This window comes from Pan paniscus, chromosome 4 (genome assembly GCF_029289425.2).
Source record: "Pan paniscus chromosome 4, NHGRI_mPanPan1-v2.0_pri, whole genome shotgun sequence".
NCBI classification, from domain to species: Eukaryota; Metazoa; Chordata; class Mammalia; order Primates; family Hominidae; genus Pan; species Pan paniscus.
The window spans coordinates 45,064,492-45,091,357 of record NC_073253.2 but is presented as its reverse complement, the minus strand read 5'-3'; the positions used below and the strand labels follow the sequence as shown (position 1 = coordinate 45,091,357).

Genomic DNA, 26,866 nt, shown 5'->3' with positions numbered 1-26,866 from the left:
CTCACTGTCTACTCCCTAGCCCTCTGAGCCAACTCAGTTCAGGAGTCCAGATGTTCAGGCAAAGGGTGGCTCTCAACCTCATCACCAAGATGAATATTTTCACTCTGCACTGCTCTCCCTTCCCTAGGGTGACTAATATGGTGGTTCTGGAACAGTGACTACTACTGCCCAGCTCCGCTTCTGCTCCCTGCTTGTACGATGGCCTAAAAGTGGGCTGCTGTCAGGGCCAGTTATTGATCTAAGGTCCAAGAGGACAGCATATAAAACTCTCCACAGAGTCCAACTGTTCCTGAAAATAGTTTATTCTTCCTCAATATTACCTCTAAGATCTGTTCCCACTGTTGAGTGTACCTGTGGCTCCTCCATATCCACTCCTGCATACTACTCTGCCGTGTGAATGCACAAGGCAGTCACCCATCCTCCCATCAATAACATTTGGCTTACTTTCTGTTTTTTTCTTCCTCATCAGGAGAGACTCTGCAAGTCATTATAAATGTCTGCAGAGTATGTGAGCAAATGTTTTTCCAGAGCATATACCTAGACATGGAATTGCAAAATCTTAGGCTACCTTCATATTCAGCTTTGCAAGATAATGCCAGATTATTTATCCAGAGTGGTTGTCTTAATTTACATTTCTATAGGAGATATGAGTTCCCATTACTTCAGACTTCACCAACAACTTGAGATAGTCAGAATTCTTAATTTTTTTGTCCATGTAGTGGAATGAAGCAGACAATATAGAGTATATTATTTATAAAGTTCAAAAAACTGCTCAAAAATAAATTGTTTAGGTGTATCTATACTTGTGATAAGAAATGATAAACACAAAATTCAGGATAGTAATGACCTCTCAAGAGAGGTCAAGGAATGGGGTTATTGTGTTTATACACAGACATGTGTATATATATTGATTTTATTATTTCAAATAATACATAATAAAATAATATTTTTCAATTGCTTTATTCTCTGTTCGCATGACACTGAAACAATGGCTGCAGGCACCCTTGAAATTACTTGCTTATAGCCTCATCATCCAAAAGAAAAAAAGTTCTTCCCTTCTGGCTCCAGATAGAAAAAGATAAAATCTCAGAGAAGGAATCTGATTGGCCCAGATTAGATACTGTGTCCATCTCTGAACCAATCACCGTGACCAGAGATAATAAACACTAACTGACCCATCTTGGGCCCACTTCTGTGGCCAGAGGGATAGAATCTGTAGCCATAAAGTGTGAGGTGCCATGGAGCGGTGTGAAAAGGCAAAGCATGACAAAATCTTATGAAGTGTCAATATCATCACCTTCTAAAGGTCATGGAAATGATAGGTGGCAGGGCTGGATTCAAACCCAGATCTGCATGACTCCAAAGCCTAGGCACTAGTCACTTCAGTTCCAGCTTCTGCTGGATAAAAATATTGAGTTTTCTTTAGTGTTATGCCAGGATTTCCTTAAAGGCTGGATCCTGTCTTATTTATCTGTGTCCTTCCACCTGGCACTTTTTAGGTGTCTTGTAGAATTAATTAAATCACCAAACCACAGATTGCTTACTCGAACATATTCTTATATCAACGTGGATGTGACCATGTCTGAGACCAGCTGTGTGGGTCTTGTGCTCACAAGAGAACAGATGGGGATCTGAAGAGTGGGAAGGGGTGGAACATTTTAATTTCAAGAACATTTTAGCATCACAAAATTCAAAAGAGAAATAGCAATACCAGAAATTTTATACTCAAAGTTGCCTGATAATCAAAAGTGAGCATAATAAGAGTAGCAAGGCAGAGCTAGCATATATTTTTCTTATTGAGAAAATTATGACCTTCCAGATTTGTTATTTCTCGTATGTTTTTTGATAAACTCTTTGGACAACAAAGTGGGATTTGGTGGGGCCAAAGGAGGAACTTTTTCTTTGACTGCATCATTTCAATTGTTATTTTTAAAAAATATATTCATGAGATACTTGCAAAATTAAAAATAAAGAAATAAAATAGTAAAAAATTTACTGCCTAAATGTATATTTTAAGTCTGCTGGCAATAATTACCAGTTTTCTGTCTCTTTCCACTTTGCCCAGCCATGATGTGAAGATATTGTTCAAGAAATGATCTTTATCTTCATCTGTTTTCATTTGGGTAATGTTATTTTCTATCTTTTTTCTTCCATAGAATTACATCTTTTCCTGAGACTTGTCTTTTACATTCGTTGTAAAGCCTAAAATAAGACAAACAATCACAAAAACATTTCTTTAAGTGCATTCTTCTCACCTCTCACTGTTCACTCTGTCTTGCTTTGGAATGCTTCTAGCCTCCTCAGGATTTTGGATGCACATATCTAAAGTTTTTATCTTCATTTTAGTCTTTCAACCCTTTTGTTCTCTTTTCTTTTCTTTGTTCCAGAAAAAATAATGCCTCATTTTAAGTGACTCACCATTGTATTGCTTCCTTGGCTTGCATAGCCATTAAGTTGAACATAGTCTATTAATTTAGAGTTGTGTGTTGTGTTGGTTCAGGCTGCTTCTAATTTTGCTAAAGGATCTGTTATGTGGCTGCAATTAATTTATTTTTAAACATTTTCTTTCTTTCCTTCTGTCCTCTTCTCTGTATTATCCAATCTGATATCTACCAGAGCATTATACTCTAATCCAAATTTTGCCCCATTCCAAACTTCAAATTTTCCTTTTTTTCCCCCTCCCATTAGACTCATTTTGTTTCTAATTATAATCCAACTACCCACAGGCTTGTTTCACCAGAGGCCATAACACTAGTGTTTATTCAAGGGATTTTTGAAGTGAGTTTTATCCTGCATTTACTAGGAAAAAGGAGAGGGGAAGGGAGTATAGAAAGAGAAAATAATAATTGTTTCAATCTTGAATTCAAATATTCCCTATTGACTGTGTACACTGCTCGGATTCTCTGAGCCCTTATTTAATCCTACTATTGCTTTGCCTTTATTGACTTGTACATCTAGTAGGCTCAAAATAAGCAACGAAGACCCAAGAACCCTGACTCAAGACTTCTCTTCCTTCCCCTAGTCCTTTTCCCTTACCTCTCATTTAACAAACACTAGGTCCAAATCTACCCTTGTTCTCTGGACAAAAGAAACATTTCCTTTCACCTTCCTCTCCAGTCTAGAAGAGGTAGGCAAAAAGAGTATGGTGTAGCTGGACCCAGGACAATTTTTGACATAACATTACTGTCATGGCCCAAGAGCAAGATCTTAGCATATTTAACTCATGGAAAGCCATGGTGCAGGGAACAGAGGATAGTTATTTTGTGGGGTTAATTAAATCTCCAAACTACAGATTGCTTATTTGAACACATTTTTTTTTTTTTTTTTGAGACGGAGTCTCGTTCTTTCGCCCAGGCCGGACTGCAGTGGCGCCATCTCGGCTCACTGCAAGCTCCGCCTCCCGGGTTCACGCCATTCTCCTGCCTCAGCCTCCCGAGTAGCTGGGACTACAGGCACCCGCCACGGCGCCCAGCTAATTTTTTGTATTTTTAGTAGAGACGGGGTTTCACCGTTGAACACATTCTTATATCAACATGGATGTGATCATGTCTGAGACCAGCTGTGTTTGTCTTGTGCTCACACAGAACAGATGAGAATGAGAGCTCCTTCCCTGGAATATCAGAAAGAATGGGACCTTCAGTAGAGTCCATGCTCACCATGGTCCGTCCTCTCAGGGCTACATGCCAGATGTGGGGTTCATGTGACTATAGCCATGGGCAAAATGACTCTGCCTCCAAGATGAGATCGGTAGCCTCAGTTGTAAAGAACTGAGGCACGGTACCTCTACCCTAACTATGAATCCAGTACAGTGCCTTCTCTGCTTCAGGTATCAGACTAAGAGAAAATTTGGGATTAAAATCTCACACGAACTTTTCTCTCATGTCTTGTGGAGACATAAAAAGGGCCATGGAAAAACAGAAACTTGACATCAGAGAGAAGTTGGGTCCTAATGAAAGGGCTCTGGCCACGTAGGCCTGGTGCACTGGGAGAGCCCTGACTGCGACACACATCTGCCTGTCTCGCTGGGCACCAGACGTCAGTGGAGGCTGGAGTAAGCAGATGCACACAGTCTGTCTCCTAGTCACAAAAGTTTCCACCATCACCCCCACCATGATTCACTGACCCAAGTCTGGAAATCCCAAGTACAGGACCAAACCTCACAGAAAAGCATGAAGATGTCCCCAAGCCTTTTCCAGGCAAAGCTAATGCTTCCTGTTGGTTACAACAGATGCCAGTGAGGCCAAGACTTAAGCAACGCATAAAACAGTTCCTCACAGGGAAACATTCCACTCCAGAGTCAGAAACTAAACCTGTAAGCCTAGCCAGCCAAACATTTTGCAACCATGACCATAATGAAGTCAGTTAATTTTCTTTTCAATTTTCTACTGTTTGAAGGGATGTTGTCACTTTAAATTCTATGCCAGAGGCAGTCTCCAAAGAATTTGGTTCCTGGAACAACGTAGCCAAGGGCTGTAGATGAAGAGCAAGATGGAAAAAGATTCCTTCTGAGAAAGCAGAAAAAATATAAGTAGCAAAATCAGAAAATCCTCCTATGATTACAGCAAGCCAGACACAGGCGTATTTGAATATCTGTTCTATAGATGCAAAGGAAAATATATGTGCTTCATGGTAGATTCTAAATTCAGAGATGAGAAACTGAATTAAAGAAATACCAAAGATGATTGATTGTTTTCCTCTCACTGAAAACCATCTCCCTCACAACCAGTTCAGGACATCTTCACATGGATAAAGAAATTAGGATACATAAGAGAAACTACCAGTGAGTTGAAACCAAAATAAGGAGGGGCGACGGGTTAAGAATAGAAAATGATCTCATTCACTGTTGATGGGAGTGCAAATTGGTACATTTCTGGACAACAGTTTGGTAACATAGTTATCAAAATCCTTCAAAATATATTTCATCTTTGACTTAGTATCCCTACTCCCAGGCATCTGCCCTAAGAAAATCATAAGGAAGGTAAGGAAATATGCATGTCACAGAACTATTTACAATGGTGAATAGTTAGACATCTACATATGCAATAGGAGAATTCACACTATAGAAAATTATGCAGTTATTTAAATTGCCACCTTTTAGATTAGTAGGTAATCTGAGGACATGCTCATGACATGTTAATGGGAAAGAATAGATGCAAAATAAAACAAGTAGAACTATCACAGGTTTTTACATATTTTTGGAAGGAAACACACTATTAATAGTGGCTATCTCTAGGCAGCAGAATCGCAGCTCATATTACCAATTTGCTGCATCAAACCAGTACTACTTTTACAATCACCAAAAACTTATTTTTAAAAGAAAATGTAAAGGTTTATCCTATAAACTTTTAGGGGAGGAAGGGGAAGCAGAATATAAAATTCTACAGAAAAAAAGGCCTGAAAAAATACTTAAAATATTAATGTTTGTTCTTTTTAGGTTATAGGTCACTGTATAACTTTTCACTTTCTTCTTTTTCATATTTTCACATTTTTCTTTAAAGAAAATATACCCCTTTTATACTGAAATAAATTTTTTAAAGAAAAACAATATAATAAACAAGAGCATGTAGAGATTCTCATTAAGAAGAACTAAACACCTGAGAAGTATAGAAGGGATTTGTTCTTTTATGGAAAGATATAGTAGGATGAGAAGACCTTTTCATGTTGTTCCAAAAATTGACTACCAAACCCAAATCTAGTAACAAAGAACCATAATGATACCACATTTTAAAGAAAGCCAAAAATAAGGTGAGGGGGCTGCCCCTTATGAGAGAGGCTGAACTTGCTCAGCTACCCCATCAAGCCCTACCACCTCTCTCCAGTTTAAACACACAGACAACTATGAGATATAGGGGTTTTAAGGAGAATCTTTGTAACCATGAGTCATTGGTGTAACCTATGGAAGAGCACTAGAGTTTGCAGTTGTGGTGGCCATGAAAATGTGCCTCTCAGATCTCCTACTGCAGAGAACATAGCAGCCCAGCTGCTACAGAGTGCCATCTACCACAGCACTGGAACCAAGATCATGCTTTCCTTTAGCTGCTCCCAGACCAATGACTGAATGTAGCAGGGACATGAAGTCAGGCTCATTCCTGGCAGCCTTGATGGAACTATCTTAGAACTGCACTGTTGTCTAATACTGTCCTTCTTTTTTCTTCCCTGTCTCCTTCACAGGGGTCAGATCAACATCACAACCGGGTAGTGCTCTCAGCCTCCTCCATCTCCTGCTCCTTCTCCTTCACAAGCATTTTTCCCCCAATAAATCCCTTGCACATCTAATCGTATTTTGGCATCTGTGTCTCTAAAGACCTGGACGAATACAGGAGTACTCCAGTCACTAATATAGAGCCGACTACAACAGAGAGTTTTCTCTGACTGGCAGCAGAAGAGGAAGTCCGATTTGAGCATAATGGGGATGTACACTAAAGGATTTTGCTGCCAGCTTCAATGTTGCAAATGGTTCTGTGGATGGCCTATGAGAAGGCCTTTGGCAATAGACTGTGAGAAGCTTCTAGAAGATGACAACAGCCCCCCACTGACAACCAAGAAACTGGAACCTCAGTCCTACAGCCACAAGGTTGTCCTGCCCACAGCCTGAATGAACTGGGAGGTAGGCTCTTCCAAGATCCTTCGGTAAGTACCCAGTTAGCTGACTCCTTGAGGGTGAGACCCTTAGCAGAGAACCCATTTAAGCCCTGCCAGACTTCTGACCTACAGAAACTGTGATGTCAGAAATGAGAATTTTTTTTTTTTTTTTTTTTTTTTTTTTTTTTTTTTTTTTGAGACGGAGTCTCGCTCTGTCGCCCAGGCTGGAGTGCAGTGGCGCGATCTCTGCTCACTGCAAGCTCCGCCTCCCAGGTTCACGCCATTCTCCTGCCTCAGCCTCCAGAGTAGCTGGGACTACAGGCGCCCGCCACCACGCCAACTAATTTCTTTTTGTATTTTTGGTAGAGACGGGGTTTCACCGTGTTAGCCAGGATGGTCTCGATCTCCTGACCTTGTGATCCGCCCGCCTCGGCCTCCCAAAGTGCTGGGATTACAGGCGTGAGCCACCGCGCCCGGCCAGAAATGGGTATTGTTTTAAGCTGATAATGTGTGGCAGTTTGTAACACAGCAATAGAAAAGTAATACAAGAAGATTTGACAGCATGTATTTGATAACAGTAACTGGAAAAAAGTAAACCACTTGTGCCACCAGCAAGTTAAGAATGCTTAATAAACTGATCACAAAGTTTTATTATTAATCTTGTCTCGTATTGTTAAATGAATACATTCAAGTATTTCATAAACAAGTTATATCAATTATTGTACAATGCAGTGGCTTAAAGACTCATAGTAATCTCTTTCCTCAGATCATAACTGTTTAGAACCAACCTGATCATTCCCTATTGTGTTATTTTTAAATTACCATGTACATGCTACATACCTAAATTAATGGCATGATATTTAAAGTAATCAGCAATCTCCATACCACTGAATCTAAAATCTCTATCAGCGTCCCATCATGGCTTGCAATATTATATGGCATTGCTCATTGAAGGCATACCCATTCCCATGAGTGGGAAAGCAGGGTTAGTAGCTCCACTGTGATATATAAGGAGCTGAAAAATATTCTTGTCTTACCGCGGATTTCCTAGAAAATCAAGCCTCTGAAGTACAGCTTGTGTGCTAATGCTTTATTAAGGGGTACAGTCTCAAGACAGCAAGAGTAAGGGGGAAAGGGAAGGGAGGCAAGAAAGGAGGGAAAACATGTAAGTGTGGTTCATCACTGGGCTGGCCACAGCATCACTAGAAAACACAGCTGGTTCCTTTTTTATGCAGGACATCTCCAGAGAGGCCATGTGCTTCTCATAATAGTCCATTGTGGGAATAGAGGGAACAGAATGTATCTGCCAGGTCTTTCCTGTCTCCTGTCTCTCACTGCTCAAAGAATGCCTGACACTTCTAGAAGTGTGAATGCCCCAACACTTCTGGGTGTGTCTGTGTTACCTGAGCTCTCCAGTCAGCCACTAGGGAAGTCAGATCCCATGCCACTTCCCAACACTTCTGAGCCTAGGTGTGGTCGAAAGGTCTGGGGTGGGGTTGCTACAGTTCTGCCCAGTGAGCATAGTGAAGCCATACAAAAGCAGGCTCCTGGCAGGGCACAGTTGCTCAGACCTCTAATTCCAGCACTTTGGGAGGCCAAGGCAGGTGGATCACTTGAGGTCAGGAGTTCAAGACCAGCCTGGGCAACATGGCAAAACCCCATCTCTACCAAAAATACAAAAATTAGCCAGGCATGGTGGTGCATGCTATAGTCCCAGCTACTTGAGAGGCTGAGGTGGGAGGATCGATTGAACCTGGGAGGCAGAGGTTTCAGTAAGCCGAGATCGCACCACTGCACTCCAGCCTAGGTGACAGGGCGAGACTTTGTCTAAAAAAAAAAAAGTCAGGGTCCTCACCTTGGGGAGGCTGGGACAGCTGACAATGTTAAGAGATGGAAGAAAGGTAGTGGTCAAGGCTTCTTTGCTGAGCAAGTGGCCAGGACCTAGAGGCAGCTGGAGCAAGCAGATCTGGAGAAAAACAGTAACACGGATCACACAGTCCCAAATCTTATGTTGTTTGCATTGCATCATCCTTCCTCTCATACTAGTATCTTGACAACTAGGTAACAGAGAATGGACGCATCTCCCCCCACCTCCCTGCCCCACTGCTTCTAAGAAACAACTACTTCTTTCCTTTCATCATCATCCTTAATTTTGGGTTCTTCCATCTGGTTCACATTTCTTCCCAGAAAGCTCTTGATGCCCTTATTTCCAAATCCTTTTCTGTACATGAAGCTATTTCTTTCCCACCAATTTTTATAATCCATTCTGGAAAACACACCCAAAGCCCCGAGGCTTCTGCCCATTCTGCTTTTCATTATTGCGATTGCAATGTGGTTAGACCAGTAATGTCAAAACCGTGTTTGTGTGCGTGTGCATGTGTGTGTATGTGTTTGCAATGCAGTCTCCTCCAAAGCTGATAAGAGCGGACTTAAACACACGCACACAGGCACACACAGACACACACTTTTCTCCTGGGTAGTGCAGTATTTGGACAGAGATAAGATTACATCTCTTGGAAAGGAGAAAAGGTCTTGGTCTGAGGGATAAGTCTTCCAATTTTAAAATGGGAAATATTTCAAAACTGGTTGCATTAAGCCCTTACGTTCAGGAGACCAAAACCTTACGAAGGGCATGAAAAATTTAAAAATAGTCCATTAATAAAGAAAAGCATTTTTCCCACAAATTAATTGGGCTTTGAGTTCTTTATCCAAGGCCTTCTTTTGACATTTCAGGGATTCTTGTATTTATATTCAAACACATCAGAAATGGTCTTCAGGTGACCAATTGCTTCTTGCGGTTTTTCTTCCTTCCTCTTGATTAGTTTTTCTCTTGAGACCTTTGGCTGACTGCTTTACTACAGTCACCAGGACTGAAGTTCCTACCAGGGTTAAAAGAAAGACCCATGAGTAGCAATGCTGTGTTCTCACATTTTTTCATCCAGAGCAGGAAAAGACCATTTATGGATTGATCTTCAATCAGAGAACCATGTCACCCAATCTCCCTGCTCTGCAACTTGCCACAAGATTGATGGTAAATATAATACATATGAAAATGAAGGAGGAAAATGTATGCAAAGCCTTGGTGGTGGTGCAGGGGCCGGAAACGATGTTATGCAGTACATCATTTCATCGGAATTTCTCATTTTCAGGACATTGACTCTAAAATTACTGCAGTCGTAGTGTTTAATGTTCCTGTATTCAGATTCCAGGGTTTTCAAAAAATGATTTGAAGCCAGAAAAGCAAGGCTGACTTCTTTAGACCCATAATGTAGTGTGACCAGAAAAATTGCAAGGAAATTTGTAAATGCTATAAACACAGACACACACATACAGACACACAAAGATGATGGGGGCGGGGGCCAGGGAGACTCACAGTGAGCTTTATACTCTCTCCAATAGAGCATCAAGCAGGTTGCCAATAAAAGAAGGAACACAACGTAATAGTAAACTAATGAAGCTTAAGTTCATGGCCCTGAGAGGGGACCCAGCGATGGCCTAGCAACATGGTCAATATTTTTACAAGTTTTTGTAAAATTTAAGCTATTTTAACCAAAATGCTTAAGATTGCTGTCTCTCCCTACTCCAATATTCCTTCTGTATTGGGTGACATTAGACAGGCCATGAGAATTCGGGGGATCCAGCTAACAGAAGGTGAGTTGATATTTCATTAGGGTTTAGTGGAAAAGTAGGCTATATTTAGGAGGATCTCAGTCACTTCTGTGTTAGTTACGTGATTGCCAGCGTTCTGGTAGAACACTGGCTTCTAGGAGTGCTCCTCTGGCTCCTGAGCCACACAGAGGTGCAAGGCAAGAGTCCACATCTCAGCATGAATATGAACTTCAGGGCCCAGCACCAGGAGTATGTTAGGAAGTGGAGGAGAAACCAGAAGACAGTCAGAAGCTAATCATCTATGGGAAATTCTTCCAATCATCAGATCCATTGATATAGAGAATTCAAGTTTCACTGATGCCTCAAAAAGACAGAAGTTTTCTCCTCAACAAAGGCTTTTCCAAATTTGACACCAATCCTAAAACTTTATGTGATATTAATCTAACTTAGGACACTGGGAAAAAAATTATTGTAAACTATCAGTAATTTTTTAAAACTTCAATCAACCATGCTAGAACAACTGAGTTATCTCTCTATTCTCTCTATGAAAAACACATTACAAAATTGTTGTCCTATGAAGGGGCAATCAAAGTTTATGAAGCCAAAGAATGTATTTTTAATGTTCGTGATATTTGTCAGCTTTTTCAGATTTGTAATTGGTTGCAACTCTTTTCTCATTCTAAATACATGTTCTTTCATAATTTATTTAGTATTCATGACTGGTTGCATATAATCTCTTATATTTTCTTCTGAAATATGTATTATCTTCTTGTTTACATTTAAATCTTCAGGGCATCTGGGATATATATATATACACATATATTTTTTGAGACAGTCTCTCTCTGTCACCCAGGCTGGAGTGCAGTGGCACAATCTTGGCTCACTGCAACCTTCGCCTCCCAAGTTCAAGCGATTCTCATGTCTCAGCCTCCTGAGTAGCTAGGACAACAGGCCTGTGCCACTGTGTCCAGCCTGGAATTTATATTTGCATATTTTGTGTAGTAGGGTCCATCTTTATTTTCTTCAAGAAAGATGATAGTTACGCTGACACTATTTATTAATGATTTATAATGTTACTGTTTATTAATGAAATATTTAATAACTATATAATTTATTTCCTGCTGCATTGAGGTACCACCTTTATCATAGAGTTTTTCATATATACTGAGATATATTCTTTTATTATAATTTTAACTTTTATTTTAGATTCAGGGGGTACATATACATGTTTGTTATCTGGGTATCTTGTGTGATGCTGAGGTTTGAGGTACAATTGATCCTGTCATCCAGGTACTGAGCATAGTAACCAATAGTCAGTTTTTCAATCCTTGCCCCACTCCCTCTCCCTCCACTCTAGTAATCCTAGAAATGCCATTGAGATATATTCTTGGTTCTATATTCTATTCTACTGATTTGTTTATTCTGTGTCTATACTATCTTGGTTTTTATTACAGTAGTTTTGTTGAATATACTGATATCTAATAAGAAAAGTATCGGTTTTATGGATACTTTTATTATTATTTGGGGGTGTTTACTTTTCTATACGAAATTTGAGATTATTTTATCCACTTAAAATGGCTGAGAGTCTATTGGTGTTATACTAAATGTATGTAATAGTTTGGGGTAATTTGACATTTTTATGATATAATGTCTCCCCTTCTAAGAATGTGGTATGACGTTCTAGTTGTTGAGATTTATTTCAGGTTTCTTCATATAGGTTCTTCACTTTTCTTGCTAAATTTATTTCTCAATATTTCATAGTTTTACATTATTATCTCGAATTGAATACTTTTCCCACTTTCATTTCCACATTTTATTGATAGTATGAAAAAAGTGCTTATGTTTTTTAAATTATTATTGATCCAATTATCTTTCAAAAATTACATTCTTATACATTTTTATTAGTGTCTCCTGGGTTTTCTGGGAATACTATTATATCATCAGCAAAAAAAGTGATAGTGTCATTTATCTCAATTTCTCTAGCACTGAGCACAGTGTCTAATACTGTTCAGCACACTGTAAATGTTAACAATGAATGAACAAATGAATGAACAAAAAAGTGGATCAGAGATTCTTCACATGGAGCACCAAGTTCCTCACTATTGTAGTTCTCCAATGAATTCTCCATCCTCCTTCTGAATGCCACCATTTCTTTGATTGAAACTGCAGAAGTTTCCAAATCTAGTAAAGCAGAAGACGAATAAATATGATGACCAAAGGGAACACATTCCTGATGAGTGAAGGATCTTCCTGAGTGAATTGTAGGGTGTGTTCTTTAAGTTTCCCTTTCCATTCAAGCTGAGACAGAGAACACGAGGGAGGCTTTTTTATTCTGCCCAGGAAAAAAGCAATGGGCCATCACTGCACTTTTGAATGAATTAGAAGGCATAATGAGGCAAACAAAAAAAATTTCTTTTAAAAAGAAAATGAGGCCGGGTGCGGTGGCTCATGCCTGTAATCCCAACACTTAGGAGGCTGAGGCAGGTGGATCAACTGAGGTCAGGAGTTCGAGACCAGCCTGGCCAACATGGTGAAACCCCCATCTCTACTAAAAATACAAAAATCAGCCGGGTGTGGTGGCATGCACCTGTAATCCCAGCTACTCGGGAGGCTGAGGCAGGAGAATTGGCTTGAACCAGGGTGGCAGAGGTTGCAGTGAGTGGAGATCATGCCACTGTACTCCAGCCTGATAGAGCGAGACTCTGTCTCAAAAAAAAAAAAAAAAAAAAAAAAAAAGAACAGGGAGCTAGTCAGAGGTTTGCCAGCAGAAGCATTTCAGTGAAGGGTCCAGAAGCACAGATAACAAAAATCAAAATCAAGGCAGCCTGGATAGCTTTCTAAATCTCAGAAGAGAGTTTTTTTAAAAAGTCTGTAGGTGGTGATGAGGAGAAAACCTAAGTGATGCCAATTTATAGATAGGTATTCATGTTCATTTTAGTCTTGGTCCATATATTATATCCATACTTAAGCCTCACAAATGCTGCATAATTGAACTAAAAGCATGTGCTCACCAATCTGACCTCTCTAAGTCAACCATATGTGAGAAGAGCCAAGCCACTAGGCCTAAAATCACAACCACGGACATTCACCTTTTGGGAGCTATTAGAGTTTGTAGAATTGCAGGCATAATTTATTACTGAGGGAATTAGCCATTATGTTGCATACTTGAAATTCCAACTCAACTAATTGTCAATCTGAGTCATAATAAATAATAAATAGGCCCCAAATGCTAGAAGCTTCTGACTTGGCATCATAAGATATCACTTAATCCTGCAAGAGGTTTTCCAACAAACCACAATAGCTCCCTGCTTTTCCGCAAAATTAAAATACACATATACAAATTTATGAGTGCACACAAAGAATTTTCCGCTGTAAGAAATACCTCTGTTTTCAAAAACAGAAAATGATGATCACCAAGCTGGAGAGCATGATGCAAAGTGCTCCCCATAAATTAGCAGCAAGAACACCACGTACTAAGACAACCAGGAGAAAAGGGTTATGTTCAAGTTGTGGAAATAAATCCAAACTCTGGCGCAGATTACAAAGGATGGTTACCTGAAGGATATCCAAACTGTTCCTCTAGGGAAAACAAAATGTTTCTATTAGGGAGTCCCTAATAGGGAAATCACTTGAGAGGCAGCTAGAACACCAGCATAGTAATTGGCTAGATAATCCCAAATACTGCACTTGAGCTGACAGCACAAGGCCAAATGAGGAGTAGCAGCTTTCACGCACACACCAGGCTACTAGGTAGGGCTGATGCTCTGAAGCATCTCTTCGTGTTTTTGGTTGGTGAAAGGTTTGTAAAGAAAATGTGTCCCTCTAAATAAGCCTAGCCCTGCAAACACACGAGTGCATTGGTGATGTGGCTCGGGTCTTTAATTTATCTTGGATAGCAGCTGGCACCCTGCTGTTAGGCCTTTGCTCACAGCCTGGTCCTGATGGAAGTGCTCTTGCCCTTCCTCTCTGAGGATCTGCATCTTTCTCATCTACTGTGCATCTGCCAGACTTAGAATCACTCCCTTCCCTGAGCCAGGCCATACTTCAATTCTTTTGATCACAAGATAGAATTTGAAGACATTAAGAGACAGATCTCTCAAAGAGTTTCCTATGACCTTAATTCCCTAGCAAAGGCAATGCTAGGAAGATCCTGCGTGTTACCCATATTGTCACGCAGCCTCTGCCCAGCAGTGAAAATCTTCAATCATCCAAGTGGCCGTGATCCCTGGAGCTGGCCTTCTTCACTCAGTGGTTGGGATAGACAATAATGAGGTTTTTCCCTGCAGCCCAAAACAGGGCCCCTGAAGATGACCAGGAGGGTAGACCCAGCAAGCAGAAGGAGTGCTCTTTATTTTCTCTGGGGTAGAATTATAAGTTTAGATTAATTGAAACCAATTATAACATCCCTTAATTTATAAAGTGACCATTAAGTCACGTTTGCCTCCAACAATCCTGGTTTATAGCTATTGTCCCTGAGTCATTATTTATAGTGCTCTCCCTTGCACTCTCAAAATTGTTCCACTTTGGAAAATAAATGATATTGTCAACCCACTTATTTAGAATACCAAGGGCAAGTTCCTCCTTGATCCATACAAGGTAACATATGTATCAACAAGGACAAGTAAGCAGGATGCCAAAGTCAACGGACTTTAAGCAGAAGGCTGGGGCTTTAGAAACGTTACTCATTCTCCTTTGGCACAGATATCAAGTTTATTTTCTGTAAAGGGTGTAGCAACTTAGCATATCTTGCTGGAGAAAAACAATCATAATCTGTTGGTTTCATCTCTTCCATTAAAATGAAAATTTGTTACACAGCTGTGTTGTAGCTTCCCAACAGAGAGCAGATGACCCACCTGAACTAGCATAATTCAAAGAGGACTTGTTTACAATAGTGTGGATGTAGGGGGACCACAATGAATAGTGCAGAAACCTGATGCTTAGTGCCAACCAAACTGATATCACCACAGGCCAAAGCAAGGAGGAGAGGGAAGGCATCTTGTGAATTGGCTTCTGGAGAAGAGGAGAGTCTCCTCTCACGATACAACTCGAGTCTCTCTTCTTTTATAAACCAAACCCCACCATCTCAGCCCATAAGCATTCCACCTGAAAGCTCTATTCACAAACTGCACTATGCATCTGGCACTCACACAGATGAACTTGTGTTCTTACACCTTTTCACAGTACAGGTTGAGTATCCCTTATCCAAACCACTTGGGACCAGAAGTGTTTTAGATGTCAGTTGTATTTAAACTTTGGGATATTCGCATTATACTTACCAGATAAGCATCCCAAATCCAAAAATCTGAAACCCAAAATGCTCCAATGAACATTTTATTCGAGCATCATGTCCGCACTTAAAAGCTTCTTATTCTGGAGCATTTCAGCTTTCAGATTTTCAGGTTTGGGATGCTCAACCTGTATTGTCTTTTAACTGATGTCATAAATGCCATGAAGGAAGGTAGAGACCACATTTCTTACCTCTAGATCTCAAGCATCACAACACCAGTGTTTCTAAACCATTTGTTTTCTCGCTACAACACATGAAACCAATGACATTTGCATGCAAGACATTCCCCCAAGACATCCACTGGGTTATGCATAATTCCTACCATGCTCTCTCATTTATCTCCCACTCAAGAAGGCACACCAGAATATAGATGAGTGAGGTCAGGTTATTGTATAGGTAATGTCGAATCTACTCCAACTTTTTAATGTAAATTGTGTACAAACTATGTTGTTACTATTAACTGGTGTCTGGCAACACATCTCACAACCTCTCCTGCACACTGTGTGTCATAATGGCACAAACACATAAAGTACTTGATGATAAGGAAAAAGGATTCACAAAGTGGATAAGAAATGTGGAGGAAAAGGCTGTCTCTGTCACCGTGGACACAGGTGTAGACCTATAGAAGAGACCCCAAGAACCAGCATCCCAGCATGCTATTGTTGGATCTCGGAAGATATTCCACTTTTACAGTCCCAGAAGAATGCAGCCAACTTGCCTTACACACTACCTAGCCCAACTCTGAATTTTACAGATAAAGAAATTGGGATATGGAATCTGACCCTGATCATACAAAGTACTGATCAAAGTGATGTTGGAGCCCATAACTAAATCAAAGACATTCAAGGAAAAATAACAACAACAACACTTTTTTCTTATCTGGAAACTAATGAATTCATTTGTATTTACTGGTTTCAAATATTTTCTGATTGTCACCTTGTCCAAAGTAATGACACTATTCTTGGTAATGACGATACACAGTAAACAAAAACAAAAATGGTCTGCTCTCATTTCTGTGGGTCAGGAAAAGCTTTCTAATGTGGTGACATTTGAACCGAGAGGTAAAGGGAGTGAGGGAGTCACGTGGTTCTTTAGGGTAAGAGTGTCCCAGGCAGATGAATGAACCAGAGCAGCATGTACTTGGTGTGTTCCAAGTGAGCAGGCCATGGTGGCCAGACTGGAAGGGGAAGAAGGGGAGAGTGGCTGCAGGTGAGATCAGAGATATGGAAGGGGGCAGATCATGTAGGGTCTTGGGTTTTACCCTGGGTAAGATGGAAAATCACTGAAGGATTTTCATCAGAGGAGACCCGTGACAATATGTTTTTAAAACATCACTCTGACTAGCTTGTGGAGAAGAGACTGGGAGAGCAAGAGAAGAACCAAGTGGGAAACTATTGCATGCATCTAGGAGAGCAATAGGCAGTTTGGACGAGGATAATGGGCCTGAGGTAGAGTGGTCAGATTCTGAACACATTGTGAAGGAATTGCTGACATTTGAGGATGGATTGGATTTGAGCTGTGAGGGAAGACAGGAGTAAAAATGAGACCTAGGCTTTTGACCTGAGAAACTGAAAGATTAAAGTGGACATTTACCAAGAGAGAAGAGAATGAGGGAAGAGCAGGTTTAGAGAGGAAAGTCAAGGGTCTGGTTGTTTTGCCAAGTTAGATCTGCCTTTTATAAGTCTAACTGGAATGTCCAGCAGGCAACTGCACATGGAGTGTACAGTTCAGAAGAGAGGCTGGGGTTGCCTGCACAGAGGTGGTATTTTAAGTCATAAGACAAGATATGAGGGCAGACAGAGAAGAGGGCCCAGGACCAAGCTCAAGTTCAAAAACTGTGTTGCCCTTTCCATACATCACATTTGCCTTAAACTTAGACGTTCTGCAGATAGTGCCTCTTATTCTCCTTCAACAATCAGCTGAAGAACGATTTACTGCTAGAATGTCAATGAGCCTCACCTTCCTATTCAGGGAAGCAGCACTTCCCTTTCAGGCTTTTCACCCTTAGCAAGCAGCCAGTAGCCTTTCCCAGAAGCAGAAGGAGTTGTGAAGGAGTGAAAGAAACCATCCTGAATGTGGGGGTGCTGGGAATGCCAGGAGAGAGAACAGGAGTACTGCCATTGTCAGAAGGTACACAAAAGAGAGAGATGCCACCTCATGGGCCCCTCCCAGACATCGCTCATGAAGCCATCCCAAAACAGAATGGGCAAGGAGAGAAGCGGGCAAACCAAGTGGACAGCTGAGCAAGATTTTGAAGAATGGCACATCCAGATGAGGGTGGGACTGTGACCACAGCCCTGGGTTGCAGTGATTATGTCCTTCAGGCTATAAGGAACGATGACTGGCTATGAGTAGAATGCAGGGCTGGGAGTCACAGACATTGTGGGATTGAATCATTTTTGTGGCCAAGGACAGAGTGATGACAGCAGGTCCTACCATTCAGCTGAAGCAGGAGCTTGGCACTGGGAAACCTCTTGCAGATTATTTGACTTCTCTGAGACTCAGTTTTCTCTCCACCATGAATTGGGACTGGTGAACTAGACCACCTTTACAGGGAAAGTTTTTCAGAAATAACTTATGGAGAATTATTTTCCAAGTAAAAATAGCAAGCACCACCACATTAAGTTTTAGACAGTTAAAAATAGGTAAACTCCCATTGTGTTGAACTCAGGGAACTTGCCAATTATTTTAATGAAGTAAAATGGTTCTAAAATTAACACATTGTTAGAAACCGGGTTCCAAGATGAGGAATCTGGAAAAGAAAGAATGCCAGCATCCGGCTTCTGCTTAATAAATCCATGAGCTAAGGGAACTCAGCCCAGCAGGAGGAAAGAAAGGTCACAGACGCACTAGTACCTATATTCCCCCTTACCCTCCTTAGGTGCGGGACTTTTACGATACGTGGGGTTTTTTAATCAATTATTTGGAACATGAGATGGCACCAAATTAGATGGCTATCTCTTCCAGGTGAAAAAATAAGAGTTACTGAAAAAAATCTTTATTTTTTTTGAGACAGAATCTCGCTCTGTCGCCCAAGCTGGAGTGCAGTGGCACAATCTAGGCTCACTGCAACCTCCGCCTTCCATGTTCAAACAATTCTCCTGCCTCAGCCTCCCGAGTAGCTGGGATGACTGGCATACACCACCACGCCCAGCTAACTTGAAAAATCACTTCTACTGGAAAAACTTATCTACTAGGAAGAGCTGAGCTATCTTCTCCAACCCACAATGCAGGAAACATACAATCATTTCTTTTACTATTGGAGTGGCTACAATATAGACAGACATTCCATCTGATTGTTATTGCCCTTAACTGGCTGAAGCCAGACCAACAAAGACTTGTTTGCAGAGTATAACACAATGACCATGAGCAATAATTTTGGAATCAGACAGAGATATGGGTCTATATCCCAGCTCTATAAATTTTCAGCTATGTGACCTTGGGCAAGTTACTTTGCCTCTCCCATGTGTTGGCTTTCTGTTCTGTAAATTGGAAATTAATCACCATCTCATAGGGCTATAAGGGCTGAGTAAGTGTACATCACTTAGCACATTCCTAAATGTGGCTATTAACCATCAATACTCATATAATGGATTATTTAGAAGATGGACTTGACTTTATTGTCTAGAAAGCTCTCCTATAACAGTATTTCTTGTGATGAGATTTAAATGAAAAGGACAAGCAAGTTCTCTGCTAAGTTCTCTGCTAAGTTCTGTTCTCTAAAAGGCTTTTATAAAAGGAAAGAAGGATACAGAACTAGAGCAAGCTGATTTTAGTAGCATTAACCTAGTGCTTGGCAAGATAACATACAAATGAACTGAGGTTTATAAGGGAAAAGTGACAAAGACAACAGAAAAATAATGTTTAAAATTCTCTCTTCGAGAGAAAGAAGTACATGAGATTAATGAAGTACTCCAAGACACTATTAATATTCTAATTAAAGCTTACAACTTGAAATTTTCAAAGATAGAATGATATAAAAGTACAAACAACAAGAATTGGAAAAAATGGTTCAGTGGCAGAAGTTGGACACATTTGTCCTGAAAATCCTGGAGAATAGTGAGGCTCTTCCAGCCTAGAAAGGCCTGACAGCGCCTGTTTCTTATTCACATTCCAGCAAAGAAGGTCTGCTGGCTGCTGGGGAGGGGCTTGCATGGCAGGCAAAAGGCTCAATGCACTATGATGCATGCAGCTAAGATATGAGGATTTTTTGGTCAGTGTGTGGCAAAATCATTATAGTGGGGAATCCATTCACTATTTTGTTATGAATTATGTGTTAATTAGGTTTGCCAGATTTGACAAAAAAATATATAGGACAACCAGCTAAATTTGAATTTCAGATAAGCAGGGAAATAACTTTTAGTTTAAGTATGTCCCGTGCAATATTTGGCAATCCTAACTTTGGGCTATCAATAATTTGTCACTTCAGCAAGGCCTGAATTTAGGAAGGAAGTGATTCTATTCAACTTTTGCAAAGAGCACAGGTTCTATTTGACAGTTTTTTTCCCCTTGCTTATTCATCATTGATCATTTCTATTAATCTAATCCAGTGGTTTTTAAACATACACACATAAAAAAACTCTTCAGAAAACAAATTCTCAGGTAGAATCCTAATACGGTTGACCCTTGAATAACATGGGTTTAAATTTCTTGGGTCCACTTATAGGCAGATTTTTTTCAATAAATATATTGGAAAATTTTTTGGAGATTTGTGACAATTTGGAAAAACTCACACATGAACCACATAGCCTAGAAATATCAAAAAAATTAAGAAAAAGTCATGTCATGAATGCATAAAATATATCCATCTACTAGCCTATTTTATCATTTACTACCATATGATATACACAAATCTATTATAAAAAGCTAAAATTTATCAAAACTTATACATGAAAACACCATATATGGTGCCATTAGCAGTCAAGAGAAATGTAAGCCAATATAAAAATGAAGGAATAAATCATAAACTGCATAAAATTAGCTATAATACATACTGTACTACTGTAATAATTTGGTAGCCACCTTCATTGCTGTTGCAGTGAGCTCAAGTGTTGCAAAATGTCTGCTTAAAATGCTGTGTGATGCTAATCATCTCCATATGAGCAGTTCCTCTCTCTAGTAAATTGCGTATCACAGTAAAAAGTGATCTCTTGCAGTTCTCACATATTTTTCATCATGTTTGGTGCAATACCGTAAACCTTGAATAACACCGTGGGACCCATTTGAAGTGCTGCTAGGGATGCTGGAAGTGCTCCCAGGAAGCAGAGAAAAGTCATGACATTACAAGAAAAAGTTGAATTGCTTGATATGTTCCATAGATTGAGGTCTGCAGCTGTGGCTGCTCACCATTTCAAGATAAATGAATCCAGCTTAAGGACCACTATTAAAAAAAAAAAAACGTGAAATAAAATAAAATAAAAAGGAAATTCATGAAGTTGTCACTGCAGCTACACCATCAGGTGCAAAAACCTTACACTTTTTTTATTATTATACTTTAAGTTCTAGGGTACATGTGCACAATGTGCAGGTTTGTTACACAGGTATACATGTGCCATGTTGGTTTGCTGCACCCACTAACTCGTCATTTACATTAGGTATATCTCCTAATGCTATCCCTCCCCACTCCCCCCACCCCACAACAGGCCCCGGTGTGTGATGTTCCCCACACTGTGTCCAAGTGTTCTCATTGTTCAATTCCCACCTATGAATGAGAACATGCAGTTTTTAAACCTTATACTTTTTGTGAAATATCTTTTATCTCAGATTGAAAATGTGGGTGTAAGATCTCTATAAGAAAGGCATGCCTATAGACTAATACAATTCAAGAAAAAGAAAAAAGGTCATTATGTGACAACTTAAAGCAAAAGGGAGGTGAAGGATCTAAAGTTGCAGAATTTAATGCCAGCAAAGGACGGTTTGATAATTTTAGAAAGAGGTTTGGCTTTTAAGTTGTCAGGATAACAGGAGAAGCAGCTTCTGCTGACCAAGAGACAGCAGACACCATTAGTTCTGAGTTCAAGAGTTCCCAGACACCATTAAGAAAATAATTGAGGAGAAAGGGTATCTGGCTGAACAGATATTTAATGCAGATGAAAGTGCCCTATTCTGGGAGGGAAAATACCACAAAGGACATTTATTAGTAAGGAATAAAAGTAAGCACCAGGATTAAGGCAGAAAGGGATAGGTTAATTCTATTATTTCGTGGAAATGCAGTTGGGTTTGTGATCAGGACTGACATTATCTATAAAGCCACTAACCTCTGAGCTTTGAAGAGAAAAGATAAACACCAGCTGCTAGTCTTTTGGTTTACAACAAGAAGGCCTGGACAATGAAAACTCCTTTTCTGGATTGGTTCCATCGATGACTTTGTCTCTGAAGTCAGGAATTACCTTGCCAATAAAGGACGGCCTTTTAGTGTTCTTTTGATGTTGGACAGTGCCCCTGGCCACTCAGAACCCCATGAGTTCAACACCAAAGACACAAAGTGGTCTATTTTTCTCCAAACAGAAGGTCTCTAATTCAACCTCTATATCAGGAGGTTAAGGACTTTTAAAGCTCACGACACACAGCATTCTGTGGAAAGGATTGTCAACACCATGGAAGAGAACCCCAGTAGAGAGAACATCATGAAAGTCTTGAAAGATTACACCATTGAAGATGATATCATTGTTATAGAAAAGGCAGTGAAAGCCATCCAACCCAAGACAATAAATTCCCGCTGAAGAAACTGTGTCCAAATGTTGTGCATGACTTCTCAGAATTAATGACAGAACCAATCAAGGAAATCATGAAGAGATTGTGGATATGGAAAAAATAGGTAGGGGTGAAGGGTTTCAAGATAGAGATCTTGGAGAAATTCAAGAGCTAAAGACATCACATCCGAGGAATTTACAGAAGGCAACTTGATGGAGATGAGTGTTTCCAAACCAGTGCCAGGGATTGAGGAAGATGTAGAAGAGGCAGTGCCAGGAAACAAATTGACATTAGACAATCTGGCAGAAGGGCTCCAATTATTCGAGACTGCTTTTGACTTATTTTACAACATGGACCTTTCTATGATATAAGCACTGAAACTAAAGCAAAAGGTGGATGAATGATTAGTACCATATAGAAACATTTTTAAATAAATGAAAAAGCAAGAAAGTCAGACAGAAATTATAATGTATTTCCATAAAGTTATACCAAGTGTGCCTGCCTCCACCTCTTCCACATCTTCCACCTCTGCCATCCCTGAGACAGCAAGACCAATCCCTTCCTCCTCTTCCTTCTCCTCAGCCTACTCAAGGTGAAGACAATAATAAAGACCTTATGATGATTGACTTATACTTAATGAATAGTAAATACATTTTCTCTTGCTTATAATTTTCTTAATGATTTTTTATCTAGCTTACTTTACTGTAAGAATACAGTATATAATAAATATGACATACAAAATATGTGTTAATCAACCATTCATGTTATCAGTAAGGCTCCCATCAACAGAAGGCTATTAGTAGTTAAGTTTTGGAGGAGTCACAAGATATACATAGATTTGTGATGGTGTAGAGAGTTGGTACTCTTAATCTCCATATTGTTCAAGAGTCAACTATATATAATAGAATTGTATTGCAGTTCAGAGATATTATGACTCAGTTTTAGACCACTATAATAAAGTGAATATTGCAATAAAGCAAGTCACACTAATTTTTTTGTTTTCCCAGTGCAAATGAAAGTTTTGCTTATACTGTACTGTAGCCTATTAAGTGTGCAATAGCATGTCTAAAAAAATGCACGCACCTTAATTTAAAATTTTTTTATCACTAAAAAATACTAATGATCATCTGAAGCTTCAGTAAGTTGTAATCTTTTTGCTGATGGAGGGCCTAGCCTCGATGTTGAAAGCTGCTGACTAATCAAGGTGGTGGTTGCTGAAGGTTGATGTGACTGTGGCCATTTTTTTTAACTTTTATTTTAGGTTCAGGGGTACATGTGTAGATTTGTTATATGGGTAAACTCATTTCAAGAGGAGGTTGTTGTACAGATTATTTCATCACCCAGGTACTAAGACCAGTACCCATTAGTCATTTTTCCTGATCTTCTCCCTCCTCCCACCATCAACTCTACAGTAGGCCCCTATGTCTGTTGTTCCTCTCTTTGTGTCCATGTGTTCTCATCATTTAGCTCCCACTTATGAGAAAGAACATGTGATATTTGGTTTTCTGTTCCTGCATTAGTTTGCTAAGGATAATAGCCTCCTGCTCCATCCATGTTTCCACAAAGAACATGATCTAATTCTTTTTTACGACTTCACAATATTCTATGGTGTATATGTATCACATTTTATTTATCCAATCTGCCATTGATGGGCATTTAGGTTAATTCCATGTCTTTGTGATTGTGAATAGTGCTGCAATGAACACAGGCATGCAGGTGTCTTTATGTTAGAACGACTTATATTCCTTTGGGTATAAACCCAATTATGGGGTTGCTAGGTCAAATAGTAATTCTGTCTTTAGGTCTTTGAGGAATCGCCACACTCCTTCCCACAATGGTTGAACTAATTTACACTCTCACCAACAGTGTATAAGCATTCTCTTTTCTCTGCAACCTTGCCAGTATCTAGTTTGTGTGTGTGTATGTGTGTGTGCGTGTGTGTGTGTGTCTTTTTCATTATAGCAATCCTGACTGGTGTGAGATGGTATCTCATTGTGGTTTTGATTTGCATTTCTCTAATGATCAGTTATATTGAGCTTTTTTTCATATGACTGTTGGCCATGTGTATGTCTTCCTTTGAAAAGTGTCTGTTCATGTCCTTTGCCCACTTTTTAATGGAGTTGTTTTCTTCTTGTAAATTTCTACAAATTCCTTACAGATGCTGGATATTAGACCTTTTTCAGATGCATATTTTGCAAATATTGTCTCCCATTCTGTAGGTTGGAATGTGCACCTCTAAGAGATAAGGTGAATTCAAATGGTACCTGCATATTTCTGTCATCTTGTCCAATCATGTTTCTCCATTCCATGAGTGATCACTGCAGACGTTCAAGTTCAGTTTCCCAAAGCCTGATGTGACCTCCCATATCAACAGTAACAACACCGCTTTTGTCCCACTCAGCTAGCAGTGCATCTGTGTCTGAAATGGTAGACAGCCGTGTGGCTGTCTGCTCTTACCTGTGTCACCACATAGGAAGGTTATGAAGATATGCTATGAGCAAAAGTTCTTCAACAAACATGCCCACTGTTGATAGTTTCTTTTGCTGTGCAGAAGCTCTTAAGTCTAACTATACGCCATTTGTCAATTTTTGCTTTTGTTGCAATTGCTTTCAGTGTCTTCATCATAAAGTCTTTGCCAGTTCCTTTGTCCAGAATGGTATTGCCTAGGTTGTCCTCCAGGGTTTTTATAGTTTTAGATTTTACATTTAAGACTTTATTCCATCTTCAGTTGATTTTTTATATGGTGTAAGGAAGGAGTCCAATTTCAATCTTTTGCATACAGCTTGCCAGTTATCCCAGCACCATTTATTGAATAGTGAGTCCTTTCCCCATTGCTTTTTTTTTGTCAGCTTTGTTAAAGATCAGATGGTTCTGTTGTATGGCCTTACTTCTGAGTTCTCTATTCTGTTCCATTGGCCTGTGTGTCTGTTTTTGTGCCAGTACCATGTTGTTTTCATTACTGTGTCCTGTAGTGTAGTTTGAAGTCAGGTAGTGTGATGCCTCCAGCTTTGTTCTTTTTTGCTTAGGATTGCCTTGGCTGTTCGGGCTCTTTTTTGGTTCCACGTAAATTTTAAATTTTTTTTTTCTTGTTATGTGAAGAATGTCATTAGTAGTTTGATAGGTATAGCATTGAATCTGTAAAATGTTTTGGGCAGTGTATGGCCATATTAACAATACTGATTCTTCCTATCCATGAACATGAGATGTTTTTCCATTTGTTTATGCCATCTCTGATTTGAGTGGTGTTTTGTAATTCTCCTTGTAGAGATCTTTCACTTCCCTGGTTATCTGTATTCCTAGATATTTTATTCTTTTTGTGGCACTTGTGAATGGGATCATGTGGATTGTGTTCCTGATTTGGGTCTCGGCTTGGCTGCTGTTGCTGTATAGGAATGCTAGTGATTTTTGTACATTGATTTTGTATCCTGAAATTTTGCTGAAGTAGTTTATCCGTTTAAGGAGCTATAGACCAGGACTATCAGTTTTTCTAGATATATAATCATGTTGTCTGCAAACAGGGATAGTTTGACTTCCTCTCTTCCTATTTGTATGCCCTTTATTTCTTTCTCTTGCCTGATTGCTCTGGCTAGGACTTCTAATACTATGCTGAATCGGAGTGGTGAGAGAGGGCATCCTTGTCTTGTGCTGGTTTTCAAGGGGAATTTTTCCAGCTTTTGACCATTCAGTATGATGTTGGCTGTGGATGTGTCATAGATGGCTCTTATTATATTGAGGTATGTTCTTTCAATACCTAGTACATTGAGAGTTTTTAACATGAAGGGACATTGAATTTTATCAAAAGCCTTTTCTGCATCTTTTGAGATAATCATGTGATTTCTGGCTTTAGTTATGTTTAGGTGATGAATTACATTTATTGCTTTGCATATTGTTGAACCAACCTTGCATCCCAGAGATAAAGCCTACTTCATCATGGTGGATTAGCTTTTTGATGTGCTGCTGGGTTCAGTTTGCAAGTATTTTGTTGAGGATTTTTGTATAAATGTTCAATGAGGATATTGACCTGAGGTTTTCTTTTTTTTTGTTATGCCTCTGACTGTGGCAATTTCTTAAAACAAGAAATAAAGTTTGCAGTATCTATTGGCTCTTCTAATATAAAAAATTTATCTGTAGTATGCGATGTTATTTGATAGCATTTTACCCACAGTAGAACTTCTTTCAAAATTGAAGTCAATGCTCTCAAACCCTGCTGCTTCTTTGTCAACTTGTTTTATGTAATATTCTAAATCCTTTGTTGTCATTTCAACAATGTTCACAGCATCTTCACTGGAAGTAGATTCCATCTTAAGAAACTACTTTCTTTGCTCATTCATAAAAAGCAACCTCTCATTCATTCAAGTTGGATCATAAGATTGCAGGAATTCAGTCACATCTTCAGTCTTCATTTCTATTCTGGTTCTCTTGCTATTTCTACCACATCTGCGTTACTTCCTCTACTGAAGCCTTGAACCCCTCCAAGTCACCCATGAGGGTGGGAATCAACTTCTTCCAACCTCCTGTTAATGTTGGTATTTTGACCTCCTCCCATGAATCACAAATGTTCTTAATGGTATTTATAATGCTGAATCCTTTCCAGAAGGTTTTTCAATTTACTTTGCCAAGATCCAGCAGAGAAATCATTCTCTGTGGCAGCTATAGCCTTATGAAATGTATTTCCCAAATAATAAGACTTGAAAG

The 26,866-nt window shown here is 39.6% G+C and overlaps 1 long non-coding RNA gene across 1 annotated transcript in view; it reads right to left on the bottom strand.

Moving 5' to 3' along the window:
- LOC103783941 (uncharacterized) overlaps positions 1-26,866 on the bottom strand; it is a 413,541-nt gene that overhangs the window by 237,255 nt on the left and 149,420 nt on the right. The window lies entirely within an intron of this gene.